Source organism: Bufo bufo, chromosome 2 (assembly GCF_905171765.1).
Source record: "Bufo bufo chromosome 2, aBufBuf1.1, whole genome shotgun sequence".
Lineage (NCBI taxonomy): Eukaryota > Metazoa > Chordata > Amphibia > Anura > Bufonidae > Bufo > Bufo bufo.
The window spans coordinates 741567043-741592858 of record NC_053390.1 but is presented as its reverse complement, the minus strand read 5'-3'; the positions used below and the strand labels follow the sequence as shown (position 1 = coordinate 741592858).

Here is a 25816-nt window from a genome sequence, read left to right as displayed (position 1 = left end):
TTCCTGGAGATTTGCATTCCTAGGAGTGTGTGGGGTCACAGAGTGATCAGGTCCTGTGTGTGGAGGGAGGAGGAGGAGGCAGGGGAGAGGCTGACTGCTCGGTAAATATAGATTTATGAAAGTGTCAATGTTGACTGGTCCAAGCCTCCACCCGAATCCACCCTGTGGGCAGGAGCTGCCCCACCCTGCCTGGTGTGTAGAGTGCCGCCGCCGATCCTCCCTCCCTGAATTCCCATCCCTCAGAGGCTCGTCCCTAACCTCCAGGCTGCAGCAGCACACACTCATGTGAGACACAGCTGAGCTGAGAGAGGACCTAGACCCCGACGTGTCATAGACGAGACCCCCTGTGCCCCCCTCCGGCCGGGATCACAGTAAGTTTCCACTTCTTTATTACAGCACATTGCTAGCTTGGTCCGTATTGCCACTCTGTAGGCTGCAGGTGCCCGGCTGGGGTGAACCTGGGCACCATTGGGGAATGGGTTATCGGCTGGATCATGGGCGATTTTTTTATTTTTTTTGCTTTCTGGATAAAAGACACCACTGCTTGGATAATGAGAAGAAGAGCTGAGTCTGTGCTGGCACCGATCACCTGGTTGGCTGTGGTGGGCACCATTCCCAGGACAAGTTAAACTTACTGTCAGCTGATTGAGCCCTGGCCACACATTGGTCTCTACATTTTCCACCGGGCTGTCTGAACAGAAAGGCTGATTGATGGGAGCACAGTGCCAGCCAGTGGACCCTCCGGAGGGAGGCACAGACAGCCCTTGTCACCCATGATTGGCATCTGACGGTGGCACTGCCAATGATTGCTTTTCTTAGCTCTCTTTATACTGTAGTAAAGTTACAGTGGAAGATATGGGAGATCTCACAACAGCACTTTTTGGGTTTTGGATCTATTTTATGATTTTTTTTTTCTGGGGGGGGGGGCGCCTCTATTTTAATGTTGGGGGGGGAGGACCCATCATTTATAGGAAACTTATCGAAACTTTATACATTTTCTTGGATACCAATAGCAACACCTATAACTGCAGTTTACTTTACGGATCGGTGGTTTATTTGCCTTTTTGTACTATTGTATGTATGACTACTACTGTATACAGCTGGTCGCGGAGGCAGTGACGGGGAGCCCGTTATACTGGCATCCATGCTGCCAACACCTTCGGAATCGCTCAATTGAAGTCATTAGAATTTTTTATTTTTATTTAGTGCTATCATGATTGAGACAGTTTTTTGTAATCTGATGAGTCGTGAGCCATGATCCACACGATGGGACATTGAACAGACGAGTCGCGGGCAATCGGACTTGTGTCGTTATCATCGGTTATCTTGGGTCAATGAAAAAGTATCCGATCACTTGGCGGTTTTATCTACTGTGATTGTACCTACGGCGGGTTTAACAATCGGCACGACCAAGGGTTGTCTTTTGTTTTCTGCTTGGGTTTTATAAAAGGATGTTGCACGCTTCTGTACGGATGGAGCAGAGCTGAATTTGTCGTTTCGCTCTTGGGAGCTCCATTGTGTGTGAGCCGCGAGAACGTTCAGAGTGGCGCTTTATAAAGCGAGAGGGATGACACGCTATGATAAGAAACGGAGTTGTGCCAAATGATAAACCCAGCTCCGCTGCAGCAAAGAAAATCGGCTCTGCTACATCTATACATGACAGTGGAAAAAGCATTTAGCCACAGAAAAAGCTCCCTTGGAAGGTTATCTGCAAGCTGTAATCGTGTATACGTTTATTCACATGTAGCCCCTGATAACTGGAGATTGATAGGTGTGTGCACAGCTGTGCAGAACATGTTCCGGCTCCGTGTGTTCACAGATAAAACTTTCACACTCGCGTTTTGGCTTTCCGTTTGCGAGATCCGTCGTGGGCTCTCACAAGCGGTCCAAAACGGATCAGTATGCATTCTAATGCTTTCTGAATGGATAAGGATCCGCTCAGAATGCATCAGTTTGCCTCCGTTCAGTCTCCATTTCGCTCTGGAGACAGACACTAAAACTCTGCCTGCAGCGTTTTTCTGTCCGCCTGACGAAGCGGAGCCAAACGGATCCGTCCTGGCACACAATGTAAGTCAATGGGGACAGATTCGTTTTCTCTGGCACAATAGAAAACTGATCCGTTTCCTCCATTGACTTTCAATGGAGTTCAGGACGAATCCGTCTTGGCTATGTTATAGATAATACAAACGGATCCGTTCAGAACGTCCATGACGGATCTGCACAAAACGCGAGTGTGAATGACTTGTGCTTTGTATGTGCATATCAACATACATTATATACATTATATAGATAGTCGTAACTCTAGTGACCCGCGTTCCCCCCCCCCCCTCCCCCCCTGAAATCTGCGACCCCGGGTGCCCCATCTTGTGTGTCCCTGCTGTCACACCACTATGGAGTTGTTGTCTGCCCGGTGTTGTAATGACTAAAAAAAGAAGACTTTGCCCTCGGCCTGCCCTTCACTCTTGCACGAGCAGGACAGTGGTGGGAACAGATGTTGCCGCAGCCTCCACTTTTTGCACATAGTGTCTCTGCCCGGCTGGCACAGAACAACTGTTGCTAGACACCTTCTGAGCCGCTTTATTACACCCCAGCAATCCCTGAATGGTAACTCTATTTTATTACAGCCAAATTCGTTTTTATGGCTTTGAAAACAGTAGCACAGGAAGGACAAGAAGCTGGAGACGAGATCATTATTTTGGCAGGACCTGCGGAAAGTTTGAGCCCCTGTCTTGCAATATAGAACTGAAGTCTTTATTTTATGTGAATAGTAAAGGCGATTCCTAAGCATAACTGACCAGTGAGATACAATGTTGCCTATTATGATAAATAAATAAATAAAACATAACTCCAACAGAATCACTGAAAGCCACCCATGTACATTGAAGCATTGCAGCTACATAGGGGGCGATGGCGGGATTCACACATGAAGTATTTTAGCCAAACTCAGAAATGGAACCAGTAAGGACTGATAATGTACTTCTCTCCGTTGTAACCACCACAAAAAAAAAACATCATTCGGCCTCATTCGCACCTCCGGCACATGTGAACGAAGCCTTAAAAAGCTGCATGTGTGAATCCAGCCTGATCTGGAGCATCTGCCTTCTCTGCATACCCGAGTGTAGGTTCAAACAACGGAATTTGACCGCTGCGGTTTCTGCGGTGGGTTTTGACTTTGAATGGTGTTGGTTTTAGCTCCACTGTATGGAACTAAGGATCCCGCTGCGGCTTTCTGTGATGTCCCCCCGTCCGTCCGTCCCCACCATGTCAAGAATGGACGTGTACCTTCTTAGCGTGGTCTGGGAAACCGCAGTCCATGATCTGCACCGTAGATTCCCATTGAAAACCACTTGGGCCTGTATCATGGCAGACTCAGCGTTGTTTTCTGCACTGAATCCACGATGAAACTTGGGCCAGAAACACATGGTGTGAATAAGCCCTGAGTCCTATTAACATATAACTCATTGTCCAGAAAGCAGGTTAGCATAGTCTTTGTCCACAGGGGAGGACGCCCTTTATGTACGCCTTCCAACTGGTCTTGTTCAGGTGTGATTAGTTGCTAAGGCTACAGCAATGCTTTGCTTCGTGGATGTAGCTGTGACAACTTAAACCTCCACGCTGTATACAGTACAGTATACGTATATAGCTGGTAGGCCATAATGATACATCGGGAATTGTATTACCTTGATACAATGGGACGGATATATCAATGTCACTGCGCTTGGAAAACGTCTCGATTCTTCAGAAAGAGTGGAGCAAGCTTGCTGCACCAAATACGAAGTCTATGCGCCACAATCGTGTTTCCTTACCGCCAAGGTTTACCTAGACGACTTTTGCGCCGTCTAGATAAACCTCCGTGTTTCGTTATAGTCTTAGACTGATGGATGACGTACAATCTATAGTGAGTAGTATTTTTATTATAGATGATGATGTATGATGTACTATAGGAGTCAGGACAGGACCCTATTATAAAGGGCATAGAATACGGAGCCATAAACATCACGACTGTATGCCTTTGATTTTGTACACGGGCACACAGCGTATGAAATGTGTGGCCTGTTCCATTGGATCCAGTTAATTGATTTTGCTAGGGGAAGATGACCCAATAAGTCGGCACTGTTCCAGGCTCCATATGATGGGGCCCCGCGTGTCTCTGTACAGTTTAATGCACGGTGATGATCAATGACCCATTGTGAGCGCCCACCGGTGACTGCTGTACGTTTATGCTCCGTACAACCCTACAGACATAGATAAACATAGAGAAAAACCAGCAGTCAGTGATCTCTTTGTTTCGGCGGTGTAGCCTTGTACTGGCGTACTACCGTCATATAGTCACACCGCGATGTAAAACGATAGAAATGGTGTCAGATTCCCATTTCAAATATAAATTGGATGAAACCCAATAAGTTGATAAAATATAGGTCAGGGCGTTGCTTCACCTAAAGACTAGTGACCTGATCATTAGTCATTCACTCATTTCGACTATTTAATGCAGATGCCGGCCGGTCACCTTTCGTGTATTTGTAAACAGGGCAGGACCTGCCTATAAAGCCCTTGTTTTTATTCACACCCATTGAACAAACACCTCCACCCGCCGCCGCTGCAGTCCATGAGAGCAGCTGCTCATGAATATGGCTCAGCCTGGGCTGACGGCAGTCTCTCGGTGCTTTCTCCCTTGCTCAGCCAGTAGAGCTGTTTCCTTTTCTTTGTTTCAAGGCTGGAGTTTGCGTCATACATTCCAAGTGGCATATGTGTGCTCTTTCCTGTTTCAGATCACAGGTCCTGACCAAACCTCTGCCACTGCCCCAGCAACTCCCAGTCTCCACCCTGAGAGCTAACACCTCTGCTCACCAGTGCTTTTAACCCTTTGTCCATGTGCGTGACGACATTTGGGCCTTCAAAATTGCAAGATCTGGAGATACGACCAAGGATCTGAGTGGAGTTTCTATGTTCTCCTCGCGTTTAGCTGATTCCTTCCACATTCCGAAAACTTGCTGTTGGGCTAATTAACTCTCGTGTTTGAGATAGGGAAATGTGAGGCCCACTAGGGGACAGGGTCAGATGGGAATGGTGCCGATCTTTGTACAGTGCTATGGAATATGTTGGCGATATTTAAGCAACAGCAAAAAAAAAAATCCATCAGGATTTATGCTGTCATAATGGTCATGGCTCCGCTCAGAAGACCAATGGCAGTAGTGTGACCATTGACTGAGGTTGACTACACATGAGACAACGTATCACTTGGGATCCCTTCACACGCAAGCAATGTGTTCTCAGTAGGAAGAGTATGAAGAAGCTGGTGCCAGCAGTGTATCTCCCCAAGTACAAAAGGATTGGGTCATATTTGCCTGAGGCTACATGCCCACGACCGTTGTGTGTTTTGCGGTCCGCAAATCACGGATGGCGTCCGCGTGCATTCCGCAATTTGCGGATCGGCGCGGACAGCCTTTATTATAACTGCCTATTGTCCGCAAAGCACGGACAAGAATAGGACAGGTTATTTATTTTTTTGTGGGGCCACGGAACGGAGCAACGGATGCAAACCGCACACGGAGGGCTGTCCGCATCTTTTGCAGCCCCATTGAAGTGAATGGGTCCGCATCCGAGCCGCCAAAACTAGCGGCTCGGATGCGGACCAAAACAACGGCCGTGTGCATGAGGCCTAATCCTTATTTCCCCGACATCTGCCGTGGGGGTAGAGTCAGGTGGCCCTCTACATATTAGATGGCCGACTGCTCCCACTTCAGTTGTGGGGTTCAGCCAATGTTCCAAGCCTCTTTAAAGCTCATTTATGTCTTGTGGTGATCAACCAATTAGGAGCAGGTACATGATCCCACTTCTTTTTTACACGTCAGGCCATTGTAATAGTGTGACAGAGCTGGTCCAGCGATTATTTAAGCTGTTTGATACTGCTCTTGCAATAAATAAGTGTTTTTGAATATTATTCTGCTTGTTTTTGCCAAAATTGGGATTGGATCCAAAAACGACTAAAGGAATTTGTTACACTGAACCTCAACCACTGTGTAAGGCTCTGTTGAGATTTCATTATTTCCTTCCATCAGAGGTACATGACCGGGTTTAATCCCTGATGTATTTCTCCAACGGTTGGCAGCAACATATGCTACAATATACCTCTAGAGGGGCATATGTCGTCCATTGGCTCCAGTTGTAAAAGAAATTGTACACCACCTGGTACATGTTACTTTTATACTGTGTAGGTAAGTGCAGGAAACTACTCTTTCCACTGGCGTAACTATAAGTGGTGCTGTATATTTCCCTTTATAAGATGCACCGCATCTTATAAAGGGAATACTAGTGAGCGCTTCCATAACGAAAGCTCTCACTAGTCTGCAGGAGGAGGGGGAGAGAAGCGTTGTGAGCGCTGTACAGTACATACTCCTCCTCCTGCTCGCTCTTCCCGGGGCCAGCGCTGCTGTGTCCTGGCTGCCTGCAGCGTCAGGACGTACATAGCGCACTCTGACCTGATGCTGCAGGAGGTCAGGTGACTGCAGCGCGGGACCTGAGAAAAGATGAGAGCCCAGGAGACAGCGTGACCTGAAGAGGAGTGGCACAGCAGGAGAGGTAAGTTTATTTATTTATTTTATAGTCTGATCTGAGGTCTGATATGGGGGTCTGAAGGGTCTGATTGGGGGTCTAAAGGGTCTGATTGGGGGTCTGATTAGGGGTCTGATTAGGAGCCTGAAGGGTCTGATTGGGGGTCTAAAGGGTCTGATTGGGGGCCTGAAGGATCTGATTGGGGGTCTGAAGGATCTGATTGGGGGTCTGATTAGGGGTGTGATTAGGAGCCTAAAGTGTCTGATTGGGGGTCTGAAGGGTCTGATTGGGGGTCTAAAGGGTCTGATTGGGGGTCTAAAGGATCTGATTGGGGGTCTGAAGGGTCTGACTGGGGTCTAGAGAAGTCTAATGGGGGTCTGATTGCGGGTCTGGAGGTCTAATGGGGGTCCGATTGGGGGTCTGGAGGTCTAATGGGGGTCCGCTTAGGAGTCTGGAGGTCTAATTGGGGTCTGAATGGGTGTCTGGAAGTCTAATGGTGATCTGAGTGGGGTCTAGAGGTCTAATAGGGGTCAGATATGGGAGTTTGGAGGTCAAATGGGGGTCTGGAGGTCTAATGGGGGTCAGTCTGATATTGGGGCGTGGTCTGACTTTGAGGTCTAATGGGGGTCTGATATGGGGTTTGACAGAGGTCTAAAGGGGCCTGGTCTAAGATAGGGGGGGTCTTATCTGGGGTTTGGTATGGGAGTCTGATCTGAAAGGTAAGGGGGTATTTTTCTGTACTGGCACACTATCTGTGTGGTACCAGTATTTTCAGGGGGACTGTATCTACAGTATAGTATTGGGGATATTACCCTGTATCTTCTGTAGCGCTGTATGTAATGTTTTCCAACTATGTCCTTAAAGGGGTTGTCCACTTTATTTTTCGTACGAGCGCTGCCTTCTCTGCTCTGTTTACCTGCTCATCACTGCAATTGCTGCGGCCAGCAGGTGAACAGAGTAGAGAAAGCAGCTCTCATATCAGCACTGCCCTCTCTTCAAACAGCTGATCTCCCGGCACCCCTGCTGGTCTGATATTAATGACCTATCTGTAGTATAGGTCGTCAGTAGTAAAAAGAGGACTGGAGGGAATGGGTTAGGTTGTTTCAATTTTTGCCTCAGGCACCAGAAAGGCTAGGTGCACCCCTGCCCCTTGCCATAAAGCACTGAGGGAAGGCGATGGTGGGAGGCCCAGACTGAACTCCTGCACCAGGGCCCATGAGCCTTTAGCTACGCCCCTGACTCTTTCCTATACAGTAAAAAAAATATAAATTTCTGAAATATACCTGTCCAGTGTATGCCCAGAGGACATCTCATATGCCAGGTGTATGGGGCCTTATGAATACATTTAGGGTAGGGGCTTCCTGATCTGTACGCTAAACCTGTTCACATAATAAGATGTGAACAGAGCCTAAAGCTAGATTCATACATGCAATTTGCAGTATTTTTAATTTCAGCAAAAAAACGCTGCTGCCAAATGTTATTGTAAAAGGGTTCTCCAGGCTTTTCATAAAATTCTGGCATCTTCTGTCCACTGTAGGAAAGATAGTGTGGTCAGTACCAACCCATCCATTGCTCAGTCGATGCGACTATCTCCACTGCGCTCACACCGGCTGTGGGTTCTACCGCTGAGGTCCCGACGGGATGAATTCCTGAGTCTTCCTGTTCAGCTGCATATACCATGTGAGAACAGTGGAGACATGGGTGAGTGCTGACCAAGCTATCTTTCCTACACAGGTCAGAAGATGCCAGGAGAACCCTTTAAAACCTATAGCAAAAGATTTTAATTCTCCATACACAGCATTTTGGTTTTTAGCATTTTTGGGACCCAGACCCCTGTGGTTCTAGGGTTTCACGGTGATCTACATTTTGGTCACTTTTGTTGCATAGGGTGGTCCAATAATACAAACAATAAAACAACCACCTGAAACCCAGATGAAGGCCTCATTCTGATGACCATAATGTGGATGCATTTAGCTTCTGTATTGCAGCCATAAAACCGAACAGCATCATACATCCCGATGCTGCTGTTACTTAGACCACCGGTTGGGCTGGGATTTGTGGCTGTAATACGACTGCTAAAATGCTTCCACTTTGTGGCCATCTGAATGAGGTCTAATTATCACTACAGATGGAAACCGTCATTCCCACTGGAACAATAGTCTTCAGCTTTTAGAATCAGATCTTAGGAGGCTGTGAAGGAGCCACTTTACATAAGACATTAGGGAATTGGATTCTGAACATTTCGCTTATATACATTGTTTGGTATATAGTAAGGTTGGCCAGTAATACCGCTTCTTCAGAGCTTTTACAATATAAAACACTTTTATTAGGAATTAGTTTTACTCCTTAACACGCAGAGGGAGGGAGAAATTAATTTTATAGACCGTACCTGTCAATCGGAGAGAGGTGTAACGACAAGCTCCACCAATCTGCAGGATGTGATGGTGGCAAAAGACACAAAGACTATAAGATGATGGGACCAAGCATCATGTAATGTCCATTACCTGTTGTGCAGATCTGTAATGTGGCATCCATAGTCTGCTATGGGACAACACAGAACCTTATTTCTGATGGACTCCATGAGAATCCCCAAGAAAAACATGGCGGCATCTTCCACCAGATGTTATATTTTGGAGGGTATTGCTTCTAGGGGATAACATGGTGCCATGCCATACTGTGACACCTGTACTGCATACAAATTCACCAATAATCTGTTATTTTAAGGGCCCATTGACACCTCCTATCAAGAACTGGACATGCTGGATTTCATAGCATCCAGTCATTTGTTTTTCTTTCCAAGATAAGCGGTGCCAGAGCTCTCTGGCAGACATTTATCATCCTCTGGGGAGATATGGAGGCCTTAGATCAGGCTTAGGCTGGGTTCAGACAGTATATTGATACGCACGTTATATGGCAAGACTGGGCTTGGTTCCTGAGAGAAGAAATATAAAGGACAGCTTTAAAGGTAAAGGAAAGTTATACTTCTCCCCAGTGGCGTACATAGAGAAGTAAGGGCCCCATAGCAAGGATCAAACCAGGCCCCCCACACAGGACAGAAGGGTTTCCTCCTAAACCAAGGGTAGAGTCCTGACCATGTTTTTACCTCCAGTAAAAAAAAGGGATGATCCCTACTGGGCCCCCTCTTGTCCTGGGCCCCAGAGCAGTTGCATGGTCTGCCGCTATGGTAGTTACACCCCTGCTTCTCCCCTTGCTGGGTCACAAATTGCTACTATGGATAAGCTACATCTTAACTTATATTTTAGAATCTACTCCTGGCTTTGGCTAAACAAAGTGCATCAAAAACTGCCCTGTGTGAACCTAGCCTTCTGATTCCATTGACTTTTGATATGGTATGTGTAATAGTTAACAAGTACATTTCTACAATCGTACTTTAGTAACGTCATGTATTGGGGGAGTTATAGCAAATAAAAATATTGTTGTCAGTGTGAGAAAAGCAATGGGCATGAGACTATTATGTAATATTCACAAATATGAAAAACAGACAAGTAAGAGACGTGCAGTGAAACGTAGAAATTGCCACATGTAGTAAATGGAAACTGTACATTCAGAGGAAACAACATCATAACCAAGGACTTTCCCTGGAAACCCAGGAAATTAGGGGCAAACGACCGGGTATTGAGTAGATGTGAGTTTTCACCTTCTCCTGCTCTACTACCAGTTTATCTACCATTGCTCATTTATAATAAGAAAGTGAAAATGTCCAGGACAATAAAACAAAGTCTGATCACATTTCCAGGTCAATGGCGTTTGGCTGCCCTTTTTTTATTGAAAGTAGTCATTTCCACCACAGTCACAGTTAGGACATCCTTTACTATTGTGATCTCCAGATCTGCAATATTCTTATTGTTGCTCGTAGTGTTATTTGTAATTAAATTAGAATGAGGTACGCTGCAGGAAAATTACACATTGGACATTAAGGGCTTCTGATAATTGGTCTGTGTAAGGCCCCATGTACACTACCGTATTTTTAATCCTTATCCAATCACCAAAAAACCCATTCATTTCAATGGGGCCATAAAAAAAATGCACACAGCGCACCATGTGCTGTCCATTCCGCGGCATCCACAAAAATAATAGAACATGTCCTATTCTTGTCCACTTTGCGGACAACAATAGGCATTTTTAACATAGGGTGAGATGTCCATAACCCATGTTTTGCAGATCCCTGATTTGTGGATCACAAAACAGATATGGTCATGTGCATAGGGCCTAAATGTGCCAATGATTAACCATTTGCCAAATGATCCGATCATTTTTGCAGCACAAAAATATTGTTTGTGTCCTGTGTAAACAGGGATGTGCTGCTGACAAACAATGAAACTGCTTGGGGATGAACAATCATGGTAGCGATCATTCATCCCCATGTAGCAGCAATAATTGAGCTAAAGAGTGGGCAATGATTCAGAATCAATATTCCTCATTTCCAATCACTGCCCACTTTATTGGTCATTTTAAAAGGGCCCTAAAGGACATTCAGTAAAAAGTTTGCCCCCACGATCACTACTTTATTTCCAACTGTGAGAAGCTTCAGACACATCTACTTGCAAAGTGATGTTTCCCTAGGTTTTCTATATAACTGGAGACATTTGCCAATCCAGAGTCTGGGAAAACTGGTGTCTGCCTCTTAATGTACCTGGGGTGGTTGTAATCAGGGCTGGGACAAGGTCCACCACCAACAGAGGCTGAGCTGCCCAAGTGCGCTCCCCCCCCCCCCCCCCCCGCCATTTAGATATGTATGTTTGTCATTAATCAGACATCCAATTTTACCCCATCCAGAACCCCATCAGACCTCAGATCAGACGGAAAAGAATATTATCTTTATTTAAGAACTATCTTACTTCACTTCAGGGTAGACTCTTACGCTCTATCCCTGCTGGGGCCTGGGCTAGGTCGTGACACAGTGCTGTGCTGCTGCCCGCGCTGCTCCTGGTCTCCAGAGGGCGCACATGTGACCTGACTGCATACAGCGCGTCAGGTCAAAGTGCGCGCTGTACGCAGCCAGTCAGGCAAGCGACTGAGCAAAGACCAGCGGAGCGGCCGAGCCAGGAGGCGGAGCGGGGAGGGAGCACGTAAGTCAGTGCCAAGTGCTCACTACTCCCTCCGTCTTCCAGCGCGGCAGCAGCAGCGACGTGGTCAGTGGCCTGCCTGCCGCCCAGAGGCTGGGGAGCTGGCCTGCGCCCTGAGGCTGGAGCCTCCCCAGCCTCTGTGTGGGCCCGGCCCTGGTTGTAATCCAGCTGTCCCTGAAACCGGTGTAACAAGAAAACGAACATTTGAATAGAATTGAACAACTTGACAAAATTAGTATTCTTCAAGTGTAATTAAAGAGGTTGTATTGAAGACAACCCTGACCTATTAGGGCATATGGGCATCATTGTCCAAATGGTTCATTTGTGACCCTCCTCATTCTACAAAAACAGATGGAGAGGAGCTGTATGGTTAAGTGTGGCACCCCCTGCTGATAACAGCTGATCATGAGGGGTTAGAGAAACTATATCCCCTAGGATCAGCTGATTTCCATCCCAGCTTCCAGTTAAAAAATTGCTCAATAGCCTGTTTAGTATTTGATATGTGAAACCACAGCTACGTTTTTACCGGTGTTTTCTACTTTCACACTCGCATTTTGTGTGGATCCGTTCAGATAATATAACTATCTGCATCAGTTCAGAACAGATCCGTTTGTATTATCTGTAACATAGCAAAGACTGATCCGTCTTGAACACCATTGAAAGTCAATGGAGGACGGATCCATTTTCTATTGTGCCAGATTGTGTTAGAGAAAACGGATCCGTTCCCATTGACTTACATTGTGTGTCAGAATGGATCCGTTTGGCTCAGTTTCATCTGACGGACACCAAAACGCTGCAAGCAGCGTTTTGGTGTCCGCCTCCAAAGCAGAATGGAGACGGAACGGAGGCAAACTGATGCATTCTGAGCGGATCCTTTTCCATTCAGAAAGTATTAGAATGAAAACTGATCCGTTTTGGACCGCTTGTGAGAACCCCTGAACGGATCTCAGAAACGGAAAGCCAAAACGCCAGTGTGAAAGTAGCCTAACTTGACAGTCGGGCACATTACTGATCCCTAGAAACCCACTTGCCCTAAGCGGAAGTCTAGACCAAAACTTTCCATCACCAGCCTTGATCAATGGCGACCCTCCCTTCAATCTGCTAACCATGCAATACTTCAGTCAATGGCTGCATTATCACCTGCCGCACTAAATAAACTCCCAACTTTTTCCTTTATCATAAAATATACAAGAAAACATGGCTTGTGGGCCAACAGCGCACACTTGGTAAACTCTGAGATCAAATCCATCCTGCGAGTACTAAAGATAGAACCATGATTCATTAAAGATTGCATTTGCCTGATATAAAAGTTTAGTAATTTATGAAAACTCCAGTTGACCTCCTTGCCTCATTCATCATACAAATCTCAAGTGGCCTGCTTGATGGAAGCAACAAACAAGAAGAATCAAACCAAAAAATTGACATTTTATATTTGCAATGAAATAGGAGCATACATCAAAAAGGGCATAACATTAAAACTCTTCTCCCTAATATCACTTAGGTTGTACCCTCATGCTGCCAAAATAGCATGAACGCCACAAGGCCTGAAGGTGCCCTGTGGTATCTGGCATAAGTCCTGTAAGGTGCCATATGGGAATTTAATGGATTGGATGGGCATCAGTGAGTCTTGGGTGTCCATGCTGGTTCACCGGTTGACCTTGTTTGATAGAGACTAATCACTGCGTACCAGGAATTCCCTGCCTTTTTGGAGATCCTATGACCAAATCATCAATTTTGTCCTTGTCAAAGTAACTTTGATCCCTACGCATTCACACCTGACCTACCTCTAACAAAACAACTTCAATAACTGACTTGTTCCTTATTGTATCCCCCCTCATGACAAGGTGCCATTGTCACCAGATAGTCAATGTAATTCATGTGGGCTTTTGATGGTTAACCCAAGGCTACATGACTATAAATGCATGTGTCTTGCTTGATAGAAATGGACTCCCGATATGTGACCTTTCTCCCTTGAGTTTCAATAGAAATTAATAGCAAAAGCTGCACACCTGCTGTGGTTCCCCTTCAGCTTCTATTGGATTGCAAATGTGGCCATTGTGCCAAGATATTCCAGTTGCAGTCAAGTGCAAATTTGCACAGTTGAATTCAGTTACCTAAAGTAATGACTGTGCCATGTTGGATGGTTTACTACAACCACCATCTAGCTTTGAGTTGAAGGCTGGGCTATGTGGCGCTCTTGGCTGGGCAATAGCGTGCATCAAGTAACACGATGCATGAGTCACCATCCATTAGAGATCACTGCAAATGTACCACCATGAACCTGAAGAGCCGTAGTGACATCACAACTGCAATCAATCACCAACTATGGTGTGTTTCATATGGATGTGAGGGACACATCTGAAGTCAATGTTTGACAGCAACGTGTGTATGGAGCCTGTACATAGGAGAACAAGGACCCTCCTGCTGCACACAACATAGACCTCTATGTGATGCATTCAACAATCAAAACTTCCTAAATTAGTTTCATTCTCGCCCCAGAGGTGATTGGGTTAAACAGAGCAGCTCTTCCAAGATGTGACCCTGCAACATTGTGGGAGAGGAAAGAGGAAAAGGTAACAGTGTAACTGAGCAGGAAAGGAAAAATCCTGCCTGGATTCTTCAGGAAATGTCTCATACTCCCTGCTGTTAAGGCTCCACATTTGTTTTCCTAACCTGGGCGAGGCTCCTCCAGAGCTGCCCCTTCACCTCCCCTGGAGAAGACAGCGTTCACCAGTGAAGGGCATGAGGAAGTACTTTGGAGAAAGAGGAAGAATATAGATTTAAGAAAGCTGACTTGTGCAGTCCGCAGCTCTGTTTTTTGCATCGACCAATATCCTTGTGCTTTTAACCCTTGTAGTTGCTGCAGATGTGTGTTTTAGTCATGGCTGACTGATGGATTCTATATAAACTGACTACAGCGTTGTAAATATGGACTGAAGAAGGGGCTTTTATACAGGCCGAAAATCCACCAGTCATAGCAACGCTCGTTACCGATTATCTGGTGGTGTAAAGGTGCAGATGATTACTCGAAGAACAAGTGAAATGCTAGTTCATTGGGTAATTGAATCGTTTGTGTAGGCACCTAAATCGGCGTTTGCTGGCATCGGATCGTGCTGTGTAGACAAACGAGACAGTATGGGGACGAGCAATGGCATTAGCGATCGCTCCTCCTCATACTGTGGAGGAGATCCCTGCATGTGACAAGCCGGCGAGCGTTCCTTCCCACCAATGGCCTGCTGAATTGTCCCGTCTAAAGGGACCTTAAGCCTGGCCATAGATGAGTGGATGTGTGGGTAATATATATATGTCCAAAGATCTGAAGTGCCATAGGCATATGGGCATGATGGAAACCATCTGTATGCAATGGCAAACTGACATTATCTCTACCCCCTACACATACAAGGTCACTCATCATCTTGTGTCATATCCAGGGAGCTCTTCCATATGGTCACTTTATCTACTATGCAGGAACCTACAAATCTTGTTCACAGCAGGTAGTAAATCCCTTTAAAGTGAATCTGCACCCTACAGATACTAAGAACCCTTTTTTCTGTAAAACATCACATTTCAAATAGTGTTTTTTAGCACTAATAAATGCTCCACCCAGATGTCACGTGGGGGTAAAATATAAAACGCCCTATAAACATATAAGCATTTTTTTTTGTTTTTTGTTAGTTTTTTTCAAACACCAGTACATCCTGGGTGTGGAAATTTTTTCAGCCATTTTCCCCTTGATTTTTTTATAAAATTAATTCTGGAAAAAATGCCAGCAAAATGTGAAGTGAAAAAAAAACACTTGTTAAATTGTCTTAGTTGCCCATAGCAACCTATCAGAGCTCCGCTTTTTTTTTCAGAGCTCTTTAGGAAATGAAATGTGAGCTCTGATTGGTTGCGATGGACAACTTTTGATAAATGAAGGCAGTTTTGATAAATTAAGCTCTAGTCTGATGACACCCTAAAGGAGTTGTCTCTTGAGGACAGTCCCTTACCACATGTTCTATTAGGAGATATAAAGGTCTGGAGAGGGGGACCACACCTCTATGAGCCATTATCAAAGAGCGGATCTAGCTCTGGGGGTCCCAGGCCTGTCCATATATTATATAGTCGGTCCTTTGGACAGCATGTAATTCCACATTATCTCTCACACCAGCTGTTCTCTGAGGCTGGACCTGCTGAGATCAGCAAATTTCCAGGCTGATTGTCCAATCCTTGTGGAAAATGTTTGCATAATCAGACAATCTGTGCGTCTTTAGCCACTTCATCTAATGCTCCATATTGTAAAAGCATCAAGAGAATAAATGTGACTGACTGTCTGATCCGTGGACACACCTTGGCTTCACATGCCATTTCCTTTAAATGTGCTTTGTACCTTTGATTAGGATTAGCTAATCTCGTGTCGTTTAACACTGGACTCTTTTCCTTTTAAACTACTTAAGAATTGCGCAATAGTTGTGAAAAAAGCTGTGAAACATTAACCAGTGATACAGCATTAGTCAACATGACCTGATGCTTCTGTGAGCGTCTTTGTGTAGCCTCGCTGTCTCTGAACATCTGGAAAGATTAACATGGAGGTTTTTTTTAGTTCTTTTAGTACATAACTTTTTTTCTCATGGAAGTGTTCCCAATGAGGCACATGCAGGACTTATGTTAAAGGAAGACTCTCTGGTTTACAGAGAGCAGAAGAGAAGTTGGATAATATGGTGACACAATCAGGGGCGGATTGGCCATAGACCTTACAGGGAAATTTCTCGGTGGGCGGCCGATGCCCAGGGGGGTCCTGGGCCCTTCTCACGGCCAGCCAGTGGAAGTTTTTGGGGATGTATTTTGTGCTGCTGGCAGTATTTTGTGATGGACACTGGTATTTGACTCTGTTGGGGTGGTATAATGTGCCACAATATGGTATTTTGCTGGCCCTGCTTTCCATCAATTTGACCCAACTAAAAAACGGGGCCACTTTTAGTATTTTTTCCAGGGCCATTTTTAAGTTCCCAGTTGGCCCCTGGACACAATGGACTGTTTTTAAAGGATGGAAGCCTGCTCCACACTAATGGAGCCAACCCTTGTGTCCGAATGTTATATCTCCATCCTATGGGCCTTATGTTACGTTCCAGTCTTAGACTCCATATGTTTTTTTCCTAAATTTGTGCTGTGAGGTTTAAGATGATATGGTGGACATAGTCCAGAAGGAAGATCCCTTAACTGTACATTTATCAAAGGAGATTTATCAAAACTGGTCCAATCAGATTCCACCTTTCATTTTTCACAGCCCCTTTAGAAAATGAAAGGTGAAATCTGATTGGTTGCTATGGGCATCTAAGCCGCCTTTCCTTTACACCAGTTTTGATAACTCTCCCCCATAGTTTTGTTATCCAATTTAGTAATTCGTCCTACAAGTCTTCTTAAAATTATTTAAACCAGAGTTGAACTAGGTTTTCCTTCACCAAGGCATAGAGTCAGATCGCTGCCATATCCTTGTGTCTAAATACTGTGGCCAAGACAGAGTACCTTGTGGCACCTACACCAGCACCCAGACCAGAATCGAGCTGTTGGACTTCAACCTGTCCAATCTTTTTGTTCTCGAAAGAGACCCTGCCACCAGAGGCAGTTACTTTTCCTTTCCTTTATGCACAGTTGGCCATGAATGTGTGAGCGGGAGTGCGGTGGGGTCCAAACAGTTTGCTGTTGTCCGACAGCCATGTAAAGCAGTCTTTTGCCCTGCCGGCCAGCTTTAGCTATCATCCCTGGTTTTAATAATCAGCTGTACATTTCTTATATTGACTGATAAAGAAATAATAACAATTTTCAAGTGGATACTGTATCTTTCATCTGTGGGAATCATTAGTCCAGTGCCAACCTTTTGTTGACTGAATGTGATCACCTGCTGTGCAATCTCCCGTTCACAGGCTTGGGTATTATCTTGGACTTTCGGTGTAAAGTAGTTTGGGTTTGGTGGAGGAAGAAGTGAGTTTGCTAGTAACTCAACCTTTGAACTCTATTGCTAGTAATGATTCTACTGAGAGAACTGCTGCCAACTGGAAAAGCAGTCTAGAAATGTGGCCTCCAGGAAGGAGCTGTGCATGTCAGATACATACTTCCTTCTGATTGTAGTCTGACCATCTGTAGTGCTAAGGATCTATCTACCTATATAGGTTGGAGGCATACAGACACTGTATAAAGCTCTAAAGATGAAAAAATGCTTTAGAATAGTTATTACATTGGAGAATGCAAGTAGTTACTGAAACAGTCATGTCAGGAGGCATGACAGCTCCTCATGATGGAGTACATCACACCCAGAGCACTCAGAGGTGCCAAATAATAGATCTGTGCAAAAAGTGACAAGTTTTTGGAAGAAAATGGCCACATATTTCTAATCTTATGCAACCCTTTGCAACCTTTTATGCAACAAAGCAACACCTCAACCATCATTTCATGCTGTGATATGGTGTCATATATTATGTTCCACCAGATCCTACTGCATGGATTTGAGCCTATGAGGTTTTTGTGGTTCTCACTTTCTTTTAAAACCTGTTTGACTATGTTGGGTAGATACAGAATTTGAGTCCCATAAAGGAAACATACCCTCTGATCTGACAGCCATAAAGCTGGCCACCAAGAATTGAGGGTTCAGCCATCACACTAATGTTTGTGGGAAGCTTCCAACTCTCCCCTGACAGAAGATGTTGTGGGAGACAAGGATCGAGTGAAATACATTTTTTCACCCAATCTTTTTGTTCTCCGGGAAGATAAGACTCCTCAGAAATATCTAGCAGCGGCTTTCTCCACAATCGCCATAGCATACACAGCCACATTCGGCCAAGCAGAATGTCTATGTGTATGGGGAAGCCTTTTACAGCTTACATATGGTAGGGATGCCTAGTAGTAAACTTGATTTGAAATGAAAATGTGTAACCAGCAGTCATCCCGCACGTCTGACATACCATTGATTTGTTGTTGCTGCTATATTGGTGTTTTTATTGGTGTTACGTTATCTTTGTGCTGTACTTTGATATTATTATCCAGAATGACATCTTTCCCTAATAAAGGAAGCTAGCACTAATGAGCTAGAAGGGTTCAATGTAAAGCAGACATGGAAACTGACATTGTGGGCAACAACAGATTCAACACTGGGGGTCTTTAAATTAGGGCGCCTATTAATTGCCATCAAGTTTTATTACAATGCTCCCACAAGAATAATGACAAAGTTGGATATCAGGAGGGGCTTCTTTTGGCCTCAGCCATGGTGTGATTGAGGTGCACCACTTACTAGAGGTGTTTGAGGATCCCGTGCGTGACTAGAACCACTACTGCTCAGCGAGCTACCTACAGTCGTGGCCAAAAGTTTTGAGAATGACACAAATATTAGTTTTCACAAAGTTTGCTGCTAAACTGCTTTTAGATATTTGTTTCAGTTGTTTCTGTGATGTAGTGAAATATAATTACACGCACTTCATACATTTCAAAGGCTTTTATCGACATGTACATGACATTTATGCAAAGAGTCAGTATTTGCAGTGTTGGCCCTTCTTTTTCAGGACCTCTGCAATTCGACTGGGCATGCTCTCAGTCAACTTCTGGGCCAATTTCTGAATGATAGCAACCCATTCTTTCATAATCACTTCTTGGAGTTTGTCAGAATTAGTGGCTTTTTGTTTGTCCACCCGCCTCTTGAGGATTGACCACAAGTTCTCAATGGGATTAAGATCTGGGGAGTTTCCAGGCCATGGACCCAAAATGTCAATGTTTTGGTCCCCAAGCCACTTAGTTATCACTTTTGCCTTATGGCACGGTGCTTCATCGTGCTGGAAAATGCATTGTTCTTCACCAAACTGTTGTTGGATTGTTGGAAGAAGTTGCTGTTGGAGGGTGTTTTGGTAACATTCTTTATTAATGGCTGTGTTTTTGGGCAAAATTGTGAGTGAGCCCACTCCCTTGGATGAGAAGCAACCCCACACAGGTTTTTTTCTCCCAGGCTGTGAGCTGTGCGCTGCGATTGGCCAGCGCTGCAGCCTAGGAGAAGGAGACGCCCACAGGACAAGGGAAGACACCGCCTACTATAACTTAAGAAGCAAAGGTACCGGAGCCTATAACGGGAGAACGGAGCGGCGCCCGGGGATAATAGTAAGTGCAGTGAGATCCCCGGGCGCCGCTCTACATGTCAGCATACTCAGTTACCATAGTTTATACAGGTGAAAGGTCCTCTTTAAGCAGCAACTTTTCCAATTTCCATTATTTATGTAATTCTCAAAACTTTTGGCCACGACTGTACAATGAGATGATAAGCGAGGAATGTTTCTGGTTTTTCTTATGTTTCCCTTCGTTTTCTACCCTTTCCTCATCCGCCCCTTTTCTGGTATATTAATCAAGCAGACACACACTAAGCAAATATCTGTAAGTTCCTTTTTTTGTGAAAGACTTTTTTTCTTGTCTGTTAGGAAATTTTTTGTTAAAATCATTAAAACATATATAAAGAAAAGTGATCATGTAGTATATGCAAGTAGCATACCTAGCATTTATACCACAATTACCACTTCAGGGGTCCTCTGACCTAATATCACAGTTCTAGTCCCTGTACATCTCAATTATTATACCATGCTGCATTTCAGCAATGAAGCGATCAGTAAAATACAGTAGTTGTGCCTTTTAATTTTCCGCACGGAACCCTGTTTTCTTTTTTCAGGACACGTATTCATATGTGCTCAGATGTGCTTGGGAACATTTTCCAGCACTATCCCTGTAGACAAGAGAGCCCCTTGTTCCTTAAGTCAGTGTAGTTTGCCTTGGAGGAGGGAACTAGTCTGCATACTTTCTGCAGTGGGATCTGATATCAACTTTGTTTCCCTAACTAGCCTACCCTGTTTCACTTGTCCAAATCGGTAATGCAGAAGCTTGAGACAGGAAACCAGACAGCAGTCTGCTCTGATAAGGGATGGCATTGTCTAAGGGAGGGGACCAGGGCTATTTTCTTTGTAACCAGCCCTCCCTTTCCCCTGACAGCATGCAGGAGCCACATTGACTTGTATTAACCAGTTCTGCATTGCAAACTTGAAGTGCCCATATTTGTGGTTGACGTGACATCCCTGACAGTGTACGTCCACATAGCATACCGCAAGACAACTTGGGCGCATAAGAGCCCCGTTGCCTTCCCTAAATATGTCCTACTCAACTCTGACCTCCATTTGCACTATGTAAAAGAAGTTCAAATCTGATTTCTGTTAAAGGAAATATGCACCAAATACTGTATGGTCCAGTTACATGGTACAGACATGAAGGTGTGAATAAACAATACACCAAGCAGGAAAGACCTACAGATAATTTGCCTGGTAGAACAGAACAATATGCCAGTAAGATTTAAAGGGGTAGTCTCAGAAGAGACAAACAGCTAGGATATGCCCCCTTTGTGCCCCCACCCAGTAGTTATGCCACCTTGGTGTCCCCATATTGAAGTTATGCCCGTTACTGACCCCACACTGCAAAATGCTCCCTTAGTGCATCCACACAATAGTTATGCCCTCTCTGTGCCCCACACAGCAGTTATGCCCTGTCTGTGCCCCCACAAAGTAGTTATGCCCCCTTTGTGCCCCCCAGTAGTTATCCCACCTTAGTGCCCCCATATTGTAATTATGCCCCTTTACTGACCCCCACACTGCAGAATGCTCCCTTAGTGCTCCCACACAGTAGTTATGCCCTCTCTGTGCCCCCACAAAGTAGTTATGCCCCCTTTGTGCCCCCCTAGTAGTTATGCAACCTTAGTGCCCCCATATTGTAGTGATGCCCCTTTACTGACCCCACACTGCAGAAAGCTCCCTTAGTGCCCCCACACAGTAGTAATGCCCTCCCTGTGCCCCCACACAGTAGTTATTCCCCCTCTGTGACCCTACACAATAGTTATGCCCCCTTGGTGCCCCTACACAGTAGTTATTCCCTCTCTGTGACCCCACACGGTAGTTATGCCCCCTTGGTGCCCCCACACAGTAGTTATGCCCTCTCTGTGCTCCCACACAGTAGAATGCCCCCTTACTGCCCCATACAGTAGTTATGCCCCTTACAGTAGTGAAACCCCTCTGTGTTAATAAAATAAAGTAATACTCATCCAGCCCCGTTACTCTGATGATCTGAGCACATCCCACTTGCCACAGCAGCAGGGGGTGATGTGTTGCTGTCACATTACGCCTGCTGAGCTGGGCAGAAGAGCGCACAGGTTAATTCACCAGCCAGGGAATGATCCTAGATCTGTGATCTTACATCACGTTCTTCCGTCACATGACCTATGCGCAGCTCAGTCCCTTTCAAGTGAATGGGCCAGGGCTGCAATACCAGGTACAGCCACTATCCAATGTATGGCGCTGTGCATGGGAAGCTGTAAGGCGGCCACAGCAATCACAAAAGCAACGGGGCCTCTTCAAACAGCTGATCGATTAGGGTGTCGGGAGTCGCCTTCCATGATCAGATATTGATGACTTATCCTGAGGATATTGTGCTCCCGGAAAATCTCTTTATATAAAACTGGGGACACTAATAATATTAATATGATTTATAATTAGCATTAAAATAAAAACATTGAATCTCTATATGGTCAACATAAAATTATTATTTTTTTAAAATTGCAATATTTATTATATTGTACTTTCAGCAGTAGTCAGAACTGGCCCAGTTATATGACCTCACTGGAGAACTGGGTCATGGCAGGGGAAGTAACAATGAGCTCAGTATCACATAAGAAGATATTCAATCTCCTCTTAGTGAACATGATTCTTTCCTCTTCCTGGGGGTCTTGCCAGCCTATGCTCTTCTTTACAGAGCTCCCTCTATTTCGACACCTGTTCTTCATGCAGATACAAACACTGTCTCTTATTCCGAGTATATGGCTGTACCTTCTGCAGTGGAACAGCATATAGATCTTCCCTCTTTGACTTTTGGGTACTGACGGACGTTGAAAAAATACACAAAAAGTAATTTTAGTAATTGCTCCCTTAACCCTCTGAGGACATGGTCATTTTCTGTTTTTGTTGTTTACTCTCTGCCATTTTCCATTCACATATGTATGAGACAGAAGGTTGAAGGGGCTGTCTCTCTTCAGAAAATGGCATTTATCATGTATAGAAAGTTAATACAAGGCACTTTTGTGATTGTCCTTATTGCTTCCTTTACTGGTTGGATTCATTTTTCCATCAGATTATACACTGCTCGTTTCCATGGTTATGACCACCCTGCAATCTAGCAGTGGTGGTCGTGCTTGCACACTATAGGATAAAGTGCTTTTTTCTATAGTACACACTGCTGGATAACCCCTGGATATAAGCATTGTATAATGTGATGGAAAAATGAAGCCAGCAAAGGAGGCAATATGGACAATCACAATACATTAATAAGTGCCTTGTATTCTCTACATGATAAATGACATTTGCTGAAGTGAGACAGCCCCTTTAATGATTAATTCTTGTGTAGAATGTCCCCACACATACATGTGAGCTACATATTATACATTTTAGAGTATTTGTCTTTCTAGCTGAAATATCAATGCTGGCACTACTGTAAATCATTATACTCATTAACTGTATTTTTCGCCCTATAAAATGCACCCCCCAAAGTGTGTCTTATGGGGCGAATACTAATCTGAGGACTGAATGGGGGGCCTTATTTATATTGGGGCTCATATATGAGGTCTGGGGGTCATTTAAATTGGGAGTCTGATCTGAGGTTTTAATGGGGGGGTCTTTTTCATATTGGGACTCTGATCTGAGGTCTGATTGGGCTGATTCACATTGGGGTATGAGCTGAGGTCTGATTGTGGGTCTGATCTGAGGTCTGATTGGGCTGATTCACATTGGGGTCTGAGCTGAGGTCTGATTGTGGGTCTGATCTGAGGTCTGATTAGGCTGATTTTCATTGGGGTCTGAGCTGAGGTCTGATTGGGCTGATTCACATTGGGGTCTGAGCTGACGTCTGATTGTGGGTCTGATCTGAGGTCTGATTGGGCTGATTCACATTGGGGTCTGATCTCAGGTCTGATTGTGGGTCTGATCTGAGGTCTGATTGGGCTGATTCACATTGGGATCTGAGCTGAGGTCTGATCTGAGGTCTGATTGGGCTGATTCACATTGGGGTCTGAGCTGAGGTCTGATTGTTGGTCTGATCTGAGGTCTGATTGTGGGTCTGAGCTGAGGTCTGATTGGGCTGATTCACATTGGGGTCTGATCTGAGGTCTGATTGTGGGTCTGATCTGAGGTCTGATTGGGCTGATTCACATTGGGGTCTGAGCTGAGGTCTGATCTGAGGTCTGATTGGGCTGATTCACATTGGGGTCTGAGCTGAGGTCTGATTTTTGGTCTGATCTGAGGTCTGATTGGGCTGATTCACATTGGAGTCTGAGCTGAGGTCTGATCTGAGGTCTGATTGGGCTGATTCACATTGGAGTCTGAGCTGAGGTCTGATTGTGGGTCTGATCTGAGGTCTTATTGGGGTTTTATTAACATTGGGGTCTGAGGTGAGGTCTGATTGAGAGTCCTATAAACATTGGGGGTCTGGGGCTCTGAGCTGAGTTCTAATTAACATTTAGGGTCTGATTGGTGGTCTGATCTGAGGTCTAATAAAACATATTTTTTTCTTATTCTCCTCTTCTTAAACCTAGGTGCGTCTTATAGGGCGTAAAATATGGTATATACTGCATTAATAAAAATAAGATCATTAAAATATAAGATTACAGTGGACTGCATGCAGAAGCCAATATGAGTACAATGAATTTTATAAGACATGATGTTTGTTCTTTTTCTTATTTCTCTGTCCACATCACAGGTGGACACTGGACACACATGCTCAGTTTCATCCTTCAATTGCCTCTTGGGATGTGATAGGGAGAGATAGCAGAGTTAGAAAGACTACTATATGTACTATATGACATTCTTACATTAATAATAGAATGACCCCTTTAAGTGCAAAGTTATTGTCGTTTAAAAAGCATTTGCCTGTTACCGTGTCAGTCTTTACTGCAGTTCTGGTATTTCATTCTAGGATAAACCGTGTTATACCTACTTACCAGAAATGGATTGTGCTTGCAACTGAATGTGCAGTACATGGAATTGTAGAAGGACATGCAAAATGGGGCATAAGTGATTATCATCACTATGCAGCTATAACTGAGAACATATGCTGCACACTGGTTCATTTCATATGTACTAAAATTAGTCATTAATTTAAATTTAGACTGGTAATCTAATATGAAGCACGTGAGCTGGTCCCCATACCACCTGGCTGATAAGACATGCACACAAACAGCTGGACATTGTGATACCACATTTGATTTTAAGGACAGAAATTCATCGCATAAATAGGGATTTTTTTCTTTCTGTGCCACAAAGTATTGAAATGACGTTGTATCCTATGTGTTGTGTGGAACGGGCCGTCGAGCAGATCACATCATTCAGTATCTATAGTTGGGAGGGTAAATGTGTTACATATAGAGGCAATGCATGTGAACCATGTATTGTTGAGGAGTGCTCTAAGCCCTATGGCACTACCGTGAGTTTAGTAACGAGGTAGACTTACCATAGATCTTTATTTGCTTTCAATTTTCCTTTATTTAATTTTGATGCCTATGATAGCAAATGATAAGTGTCACTTCTCCAAGCTAAATCCGGTCATATGGGAATACGCAGCTCCCTAAGTAAACAGTAGGAGGTGAATTCTACCAACTTGCATGGCTTGAACTGGAAGACGATGCTATCAGACACATCATAGTCATTTATAAGAGCACAGCATGTCCATGGGGGTTTAGTCAAACACTCTTCACATGCATTGTATCATACGCTGCAGATGTTCGGTGTCTATTCTGCTCTGAATGTCCATGATTAATCTGGAATGAATTTGCCGTGTGTGAACATAGCTTAATTCCCTCGAGTTTTTTTGCTTTCACGGATGATCTAATTTTATAAAGGGAACATGATAAAAATTTGCTGTGGGCAACTGATCAAGGTTTTTCTTCGCTTTGGGTTTTAATAGCCCTGTCCTCCACTGCTGCCCTGTAAACTTTTGAGAATATTTCCTCCGATGGCTCCGATGATTACCTACGATGGCTTTACTCGTGAGCTGGTTCCCCCGACCACCATCTCTCCCAACTCCACCATAAATATAAATGCTCACCTCTCCTCTCTGTTTCAGAGGGTGGACACATGTTAACATTC

The 25816-nt window shown here is 44.6% G+C and overlaps 1 protein-coding gene across 1 annotated transcript in view; it reads left to right on the top strand.

The window, feature by feature from the left end:
* The first annotated feature begins 235 nt into the window (after nt 1-235).
* KLF3 (Kruppel like factor 3) overlaps nt 236-25816 on the top strand; it is a 62193-nt gene continuing 36612 nt past the window's right edge. Inside the window, exon 1 of the mRNA XM_040418989.1 lies at nt 236-371. The gene's annotated coding sequence lies outside the window, so the exon portion shown is untranslated. The remainder of the gene's footprint in view (nt 372-25816) is intronic.